The sequence below is a fragment of the Hyperoodon ampullatus genome, assembly GCF_949752795.1.
Source record: "Hyperoodon ampullatus genome assembly, chromosome: 2".
Taxonomy (NCBI): Eukaryota; Metazoa; Chordata; class Mammalia; order Artiodactyla; family Ziphiidae; genus Hyperoodon; species Hyperoodon ampullatus.
In genome coordinates, this window is record NC_136915.1 from 115,483,454 (window position 1) to 115,491,932 (window position 8,479).

The following is an 8,479-nucleotide window of genomic DNA, read 5'->3' on the forward strand; positions in this document are numbered from 1 at the left end:
AAGGTGCTGCTGCTTTGGACCTCCATTTGATTAGTAAGGTCTAAAACACTCGGTCAGGGGCTTCCCTGGTGACGCAGTGGTTAAGAGTCCGCCTGCCAATGCAGGGGACACGGATTCAAGCCCTGGCCCGGGAGGATCCCACATATCACGGAGCAACTAATCCCGTGCAACACACCTACTGAGCCTGCGCTCTAGAGCCCGCGTGCCTAGAGCCTGTGCTCCCAACAGGAGAGGCCACCGCAATGAGAAGCCCGCGCAACCCCAATGGAGAGTAGCCCCCGCTCTCCGCAACTAGAGAAAACCCACGAACAGCAACGAAGACCCAACGCAGCCAAAAATAAATAAAAATAAATAAAACACTCGGTCACAGGCCCCAGACTGCTAGTCCAGCTTGGAACCAATTCACAGATGTCTCAGTGAAATGACTCCTTTGATGCTGGTGCTTGATTCTACATTTGTGTGGGAGGGAGGTCAAGACAGACAGTGGACTTGGGGCCCTAGAGCAGAGAAGGCTTGAGGGTGCAGATCTGGCTCTAGGGTTCTGAAGCGAGTTTGGAGGAGCAAGGTCAGGGAAGATGGTGGCAGACTTCTTTCTGTCCATGTCAGGAAGAAGGAGGAACTGGCACAGCAGTAGGGTTGTGGAATTTAGAGTACTAGAGGAAGGGGCAATGTAGTCTAGTGGAAACAATCTGTGTTTGTTTGAAACTTGCTTTTAGCAAATGATTTAACTAGAATTTCTAAACAAAATTTTCTTCCACTGCAAAAATACTAATACAAATAGCTACCCTTATGGTGTGGTTGTAAAGTGAAAAGGAGATCATCTGAGTGAAAACCTTACCTGCTCATTAGGTTCAAAGGAAATGTCAGCTTCCTTCCCTTTAACTCCTAAGAGAGAGTCGAGGGTTTTGGCTCCGGTCCCAGCCCTCAACGCTGTGTGACCTGCTCCCATTACTACTTCTTGGGCCTGGTTACCACTTCTGGAAAATGGAGGAGAGAAGGATGGGTAGTTTAGACCAGTGGTTTTCAAAACCGCCTCCATTGGCCCCTCCCACTGGTGCCTCCCAAAATAAAAAAGCATTCATGGGCTTCTCTGGTGGCGCAGTGGTTGAGAGTCTGCCTGCCGATGCAGGGGACACGGGTTCGTGCCCCGTTCTGGGAAGATCCCACGTGCCGTGGAACGGCTGGGCCCGTAAGCCATGGCCACTGAGCCTGCGCGTCCGGAGCCTGCAAGGAGTCAGAGTGGTTAAGAGTCAGAGATAACAGGGTCTAAGTACCTGCTCCACCACCGTGACACACTGTATTGCTTTAGGAAACCTACTTCACTGCCCCCAGTCTCAGTTTGCATGTCTGTGAAATGGGTGAGTTTCAGTTTCCATGTCTGTAAAAAGGGCTGTGATGAGGATTAAATGAATTTAATGTATTTTAAAGTGCTTTGAATAGAGCCAGGAACATGGTAAATGCTTGATAAAATCAGTTATCACTGTATTTATCAGATTAGATTGAGTAATAGTTCAAGAAAATGGGTTACTTTGCAGTGAGCTTCTAGGTACTAGCCTTATGCGCTGGTAAAGCTGGCACTACTACAATGAATGTGGGTGTTCACATGGGCTTGGGAACCCATTTACCTGCGTTTGAGTCCCACTCCACCACTTACCAACCGTGTGACCATCCACAAGTTACTCAACCTTTCTGAGCCTCAGTTTTCCATCTGTAAAGGGGGATGTTGAGAACAGGCTTAGAACAGGTGCTTAGAACAGACTTGTGGGATCTTAGTTCCCGGACCAGGGATTGAACCCAGGCCCTTGGCGGTGAGAATGTGGTGTCCTAACCACTGGACCACCAGGGAATTCCCTTAGCTATTTTTCTTAAAAATGCTTATGTTTTATAACTCTTCTGTATGTATAATATCCTGTATAAGAAAAATATTTTTTTAAAGAGGATTCTATTTTTATTTATTATTTAATTTTTTTGGCCACCATGCAGCTTGCGGGATCTCAGTTCCCCAACCAGGGACTGAACCTGAGCCACAGCAGTGAAAGCCTGGAATCCTAACCACTAGGCCACCAGGGAACTCCTGGATTCTGTTTTTTAAAAAGTGAGAATCATGGATTCATTCTCTAAAGCTATTCTTTTAACATATCTGACTATTTGAATGTAAACTAATTAAAACTAAATATTCCCTTCTTCAGTCATATGAGCCACTCTTTAAGTATTCAGTGGCCTCATGTGGCTATTGGCTACTGTATTGGACAGAGCAGATACATAACATTTCTATTAGCTCAGAAAGTTCTATTGGACAGCAGTGTTCCAAGGCCATGGCTTTCCATTTGAGCTGTACATTAGGGTCACTTGAAGAATTAAAAAATACTAATGCCTGGGCCAGACTCCCCAGAGTTTAGATTTAATTGGTTGACAGTGGAAGCTGTTAAAGTGTTTAGGCAAGAGAGAAACATGAGCAGAGGTGAACTTCTAGAAGCTTCATTTGGAGGCAGCACGGGTGTGGCTTGGAGTTGCCAGGTCATGGAGAGGGTACAGCGGTGGTCTCTGCTGAGGGACGTGTGACCTCACATGTGGAAGGGGCTATGAAAGCTCCTGGGGAGCTGTATTCCTGGGTTCTCTTCTCCACTCTTCCAAGAATTATGGTGGCAACAGCTCCTTGGCTCCTTAGCCCTCAGGGGAGAGAACTTCAGCCTTCATAGACCAGGAAAGAGTCAGAGCATCTCAAGATCCCCATGAGTTGTAGATGCCATTAAAAAAAATTCAACTTATTTTTTGTATATGTAATGAATATGTGTATATGATACAGAATTTAGAAAGTCAAGAAGATAATTTAGTGAAAAGTCATCTCACGTTACCCCTCCCTATCCCTTGCCACCCCAATTTTCTTCTTAGAGGCAAAAATTGACCAATTTGTATGTATTCTTCTAGTAATATTCTCTCTATATAATTTTCAAGCAAATGCAGAGCTATCTATTTCCTTTACACAAATTGTAGCATCTCATTTACACCGTTCTGCACTTTACTACCTTTTACTTAACAATATATCTTGGGACTCCTTCCATTTCAGTACACAAGGATTGGCCCCATTCATTTTAATGATTACATAATAGTTCACAACATTTCTGTGTCAGAAATGATATAATCAGTCCCCTGTAGATGGATTAGGTTTTTTCCTTTCTTTTGATAATACCAATAATGCTGTAGTGAATAAAACTGTACCATTTCATCTCTTTCACGGGTGAGGATCCTCACCATTTTTCTCTCCCATTTGCAAGATGAAAAAGGTCATTCACAGCAACATTATTTGCAGGAGTTCGCTGACAAGTAGTGCTGGAAGTAACCTTACTAATTATAGACAGGGGCATCTAAGGTTGAATGAGAAGCCTCCATTGTGTACAGCCACAAACCCCAGGTCTGTCTGCTTTCCCCTTGGTCCCTGAGACTTAAAGGAATGAGCTCTGGGACCAGAGTCAGGCTGACAGAATTGCTGTGACTCTGATCGTGTCTCACCACACTTTTCAGCCCTCTCCCACCAAGGGCATTGCTCTGAGACACCAGGGACAGAGGTCTAGGGAGGAGAGGAGCCTGGGAGGTGCCTGGGTGAGGAGGGGCCAAGGGCCCTTTTCTGGAATGATAAGATTGAGCCCTAGTGGGTTCTCTGCCCCTCGCCCCACTTCCCCACAACTGAGGGAGAGAGAGCAGCAGTTTTGGCTCTGCTGGAGGAAGCTGATTATGGCTTCTGTGGGCACAGATGGCAATGGAGGTACTGAAAGGCCACCATTTCTGCCACCACATTGCCATGGGCTTGAAGCTTCATTCATTCACTCCCACATATATTCCTAGGGCATTGGTAGGTGCTGTGCCAGGCCCTGAGGGAGTGTTGGGGGCAAGGTGTAGGTCTGAAGATGAATAGGTGGCTGGCAGTGAGTAGTCTGGTCTCCAGCTTTCCTCCTGGAATCTCCCTTCCCAAGCATCCTGGGGATTCCCTTCATCCCTCTCCTGTATTTTCTAAATCCTAGATGTTTCTTTTTCATGGTTAATCTCCCCTCCCCCCCTTTTTTTGATAGAGCACATCCTCTGGTAGCTTCCTGAGTAAAAGTGCTTAGAATGGAAAATTTTGGAGACCTTCTATGTCTGAAAATGTCTTTATTCTACCCTCCCACTTGATTGATAGTTTGGCTTGGTGTTGAATTCTAGGTTGGAAATATTTTTCCTCTGGATTTTTGAAGCCCTTGCACATTCTGTCCTGATCCATTTTTTTGTCGTTGTTGTTTCATTTTTTGTTTTTTTTTTTTTTTGCAGCCTGTTTGTTTATTTATTTATTTATTTATTTATTATTTTTGGCCGTGTTGGGTCCTCACTGCTGTGCGCGGGCTTTCTCTAGTTGCGATGAACAGGGACTACTCTCCGTTGTGGTGCGTGGGCTTCTCATTGCAGTGGCTTCTCTTGTTGCAGAGCACAGGCTCTAGGTGCGCAGGCTTCAGTAGTTGTGGCATGTTGGCTCAGTAGTTGTGACTCATGGGCTCTAGAGCACAGGCTCAGTAGTTGCGGTGCACAGGCTTAGTTGCTCCGCGGCATGTGAGATCTTCCTGGACCAGGGCTTGAACCCGTGTCCCCTGCATTGGCAGGAAGATTCTTAACCACTGCGCCACCAGGGAAGTCCCTGTCTTGATCTATCTTAAGAGATCTGTTTCTTTTCTTTGGGAACTTTCAGGATCTTCTCTTTGTCTTCAGTGTTCTGAAATTTCATATTGGTGTGGATCCATTTTTATCCATTATGCTGAGCAGTGGGTAGGCCCTTTCAATCTGAACACAAACGCTTGTCCTTCAGTTCTGGGAAGTTTTCTGTAATTATTCCTTTGACGATTTCCTTCCCTCTGTTGTCTCTCTTTTTTTTTTGTTGTCTCTCTTTTTCTGTTGTCTCTCTTTTTCTGTTGTCTCTCTTTTTTTTTGGAACTCTTATTATTCAGATATTAGACTTTCTGGGCTGGTTCTCTTTTTCTGAACTTTTCTCTTCCAACTCTTCTAGTGAGAATTTTATTTGTGTGCTTATATTTTGATTTCTCAAGAGCTGTATTTTATTTTCTGCTTGTTACTTTTTTATGGCATTCTGTTCTTGTTTCATGTATACAGTATTTTCTCTTACTTATTTGAGAAAATTGATAGGTTTTGGAAGTTTTCTTCTCCCTGCACTTTCTCTATTTTTACTTGTTTGTTTTGTCTCTATCATTCATGTCAGAGTGCCTGCTCATGTTTAAGAGTGAGGGACTTAAAAAAGAGTGAAGGACTAAAAAGACATCTTGTACCTATGGGCATGTGGTTGGGGCTTCTCAGCTGAGAACTTGATGTGAGGGTTATCTGGCTGGGAAATTTGTAGGGGGAATTTCTGATGTGGGATTCCATAGATTTTTCCCCTTGGGCTGAACACATTTTCCTGTGGAGATTTTTTCCCAGCATCTAGCCTTTAGGGTAAAGGCTGGTGGCCAGTCTTCTGGAGAAATAGGTCTGGGGTCTCAGTATTCCATGTGCATATTGCTTTAATTCCTTTGATTTCTGTAAAATACCTCTGCCCTTGACTGTGCCCAGTTTTCCCCATAGCAGAAACCCTCTGTTTTGTTCCCTCTGGAAAAAAACAAAAACAAAAACCCTTTATTTTTTCTGGGATTGGGGAGAGGCAGTCTTCCACTAGCATGAAGTGGGATTTAGGGATCTAACTCTTTGTTAACTAGCTTGTAACCAGCCCTCACTTTTGCTCCCTTCCCTTCTCATTCACTTCCAGAGGTACTTGATGCCACCACTCCTGAGCCCTTTGAGGTTTCCACAGATACTTCAGATTCTCACCATTCCCCAAGACCAGCTTGCTTCTCGGCTCTCTTGGATATGCCAAGTCAGTACCATTGATGCATCTTGCTCTCCACCTTCCAAATGTTGTTACTGTGATCTCCTTTTCTCATGTCCCCATCTTTGTGGGTTTAAATCTTTTCAAAATGATCTTTAATGCCTTAAAAATATTCCTTTAATTGAAGTTTTAGTAGAATTTCAGGAGGGAACCAAATTAGATATGTCTATTCTATTCACTATATTTAATGGAAGACTTTATAACTGTTATTACTACTTTTGAACAGGTAATACATGCACAAGTTACAAATTTCTAAAGGTATAAAGGAGTAAGCAGTAAGAAATAAATCCCCTTCCCATCCCTGTCCTAAAGTTTCTATTATCAATTTCTTGCACAAAAACAACCTTTCAAGGGCAGGGTATCTACCTATTAAGGTAAATCATTAATCTTTACAGTAAGAGGACCCTGCTTAGAAAATGTTTGTCAAAAAGATCTCTGCCCTTTTGGGGTGTCTCTTCACTGCAGGGCAGCAAGATATGTTGACCAGGAACAAGGCTAGTCATTTCCCTTTGAAAGTTTCCCATTCTCTTACGGTTCTAAATCATTTCACTGTGTGTTAATATCAGATGTTTCTCACAGAAGTAGGGTAGGGTTCCTTCATACTCTATCCATTTTTCAAAGGAGGAAAGTGAGACTCAGAGAAGAGAAGTGACTGTCCAAAGTCACCAGAAAGTAGGTTGGGGAACCTAGATTCAAAAAGGTGGTATTAGAAGTCAGTACTGTGCAAAGCATACCAGCTGCAAGGTAGGACTGGAAGGTCTAGTTTCTCAACGCTGTCCTCAGTGCACCTGCTTTGCAATCAACTGAGGAGTTTCTTAAAAATTCAGACTTCTGGGCCCCACCCCACACTTACTGAAGAGGAATCTCTTAGGCTGGAATTCAGAAATTTGCATTTTAAAGAAGTTTTCCCAGTGATCTTAGGCACAATAAAGTTTAAGAATTGGTGGGCAGAAAAAGTGCTCTGGGCATCCAGAGCAGGGAGCAAAGAGGTTTAAGCAAACAGACGGAGAAGGCAACATATGAGTTTGTTGGTGAAGGTAGGGTGAGATTTAGACACATGGAGAAGGTGGGGAGGAGGGGGCCATAGCAGGCCTGTCTGAGGGAGAATTCATGCTTGGGCTTTCACTGTCCCTCTCTGTTGTTGCCATCATCATCAACCCCCTTGTCATCCTTTCCATTTTCCTCTTTAGCCTCCTCCCCAAACCTCAACAGTCTTTATGGGCTGAGCTCAGTAGAGCCTTCTGCTCTGGGAACAGGGAGATAGAGCCCACACAGAGGTGGTTTGGCATATATAGGACATGCACAGAGTTGACAAGTAGAGGGCACCCAGTCACAGGCAGACAGGAAGGGGCAAAGATGAATATAAAGAAAAGGACACAAAATTACGGGCGGACAGGGAAGGACAGCTGCAGAATCACGGGCAGACATATGTGCACTGGAAAAGGATACACAAACATGGATGGATATAAGAAGCACTCATAGAGACCGATTAACAAGGTCACACACAAAGTCACACGAATACCAAGCACGGACACACAGATACAAAGGACATATGCAGATAGAGATGGACTCAGGTGATGCCTCAAATCTGTGAAGGGGGCTCAGGTGTAGCTGGCCCCTTAACCCACTGGGCTGAAGGGAAGGGATTAACCTCAAGTACCAGGCTCTGCCTTCCAGGGCCCTGCCCATCTTTCAGTCTCATTGCAGAGAGAGGTCAGGACCCAGGCTGGAAGGGCTAGGTGTGCTCCTGGATATGCACCTTGGTCAAGGCGAGGGAGATCACTTACTCCCTCTTGCGTCACATTTATTTCAGCCCTCAGATGTTTTTAATTAGGCCTGAAGTCTTGCTTCTTTCTGGCTCGCAGCCCAATTCCGTACAGGTGTCTCGGGCCCTGGCTCTTCATGGGGTGTTTTGTTCCAACTCGGGGTTTCAGTGGCTTCGGAAGCTTCATCAGTTCATTTACAGACCTCTTTCCCTTTAAGCTATTTTCCCTCAATCCGTCACCTTCCCAGACTCCCTCTCATTCCCGACCTCACTTGCAGTTTCTAAGAGCACTACGTCTCCCATAAATCTTAGCGCCCAGGCAGCTGTTTTAGGGAACTTCAAGTACCGAAATGCTCTCCTATCCGTCTCCGTGACTACCGCGGTGACCGATGGGGCTTGTAGTTACCTAGGAATTGTCAGGCGACCCCAAAAAAACTACTCATCCCAGGAGTCCTCGTGTCAGAGGCGGGTTTACCTCCCGTCTTTCTCCGCATCCCTTAATCCTTCCTTGGACTCCAACTCCCTCCGTGCCTTGCACTGAGCTCCCTACGGCGGAGAATGGTGCTGTGGCCAAAATGTTTTCTGGGAGTTGTAGTTCGTATATTGGTGAGACGAGTAGGAGGTGGAGTGACTCGGCGGCCATTAGCTGTGTGTAGTTGCCCGGGACTAGGAGCTTAAGTGGAGAGGGAAGGCTTATTCGGTGGAAATCAACTGTGGGCATGGGCCTCTACCGGGGCTACCCCTAGAGTACGGAGAAGGCGGGCTTTTTGGTTCACCGCCCCGCTGACTGGCGGGGCCCACTAGGCCTCCGGACA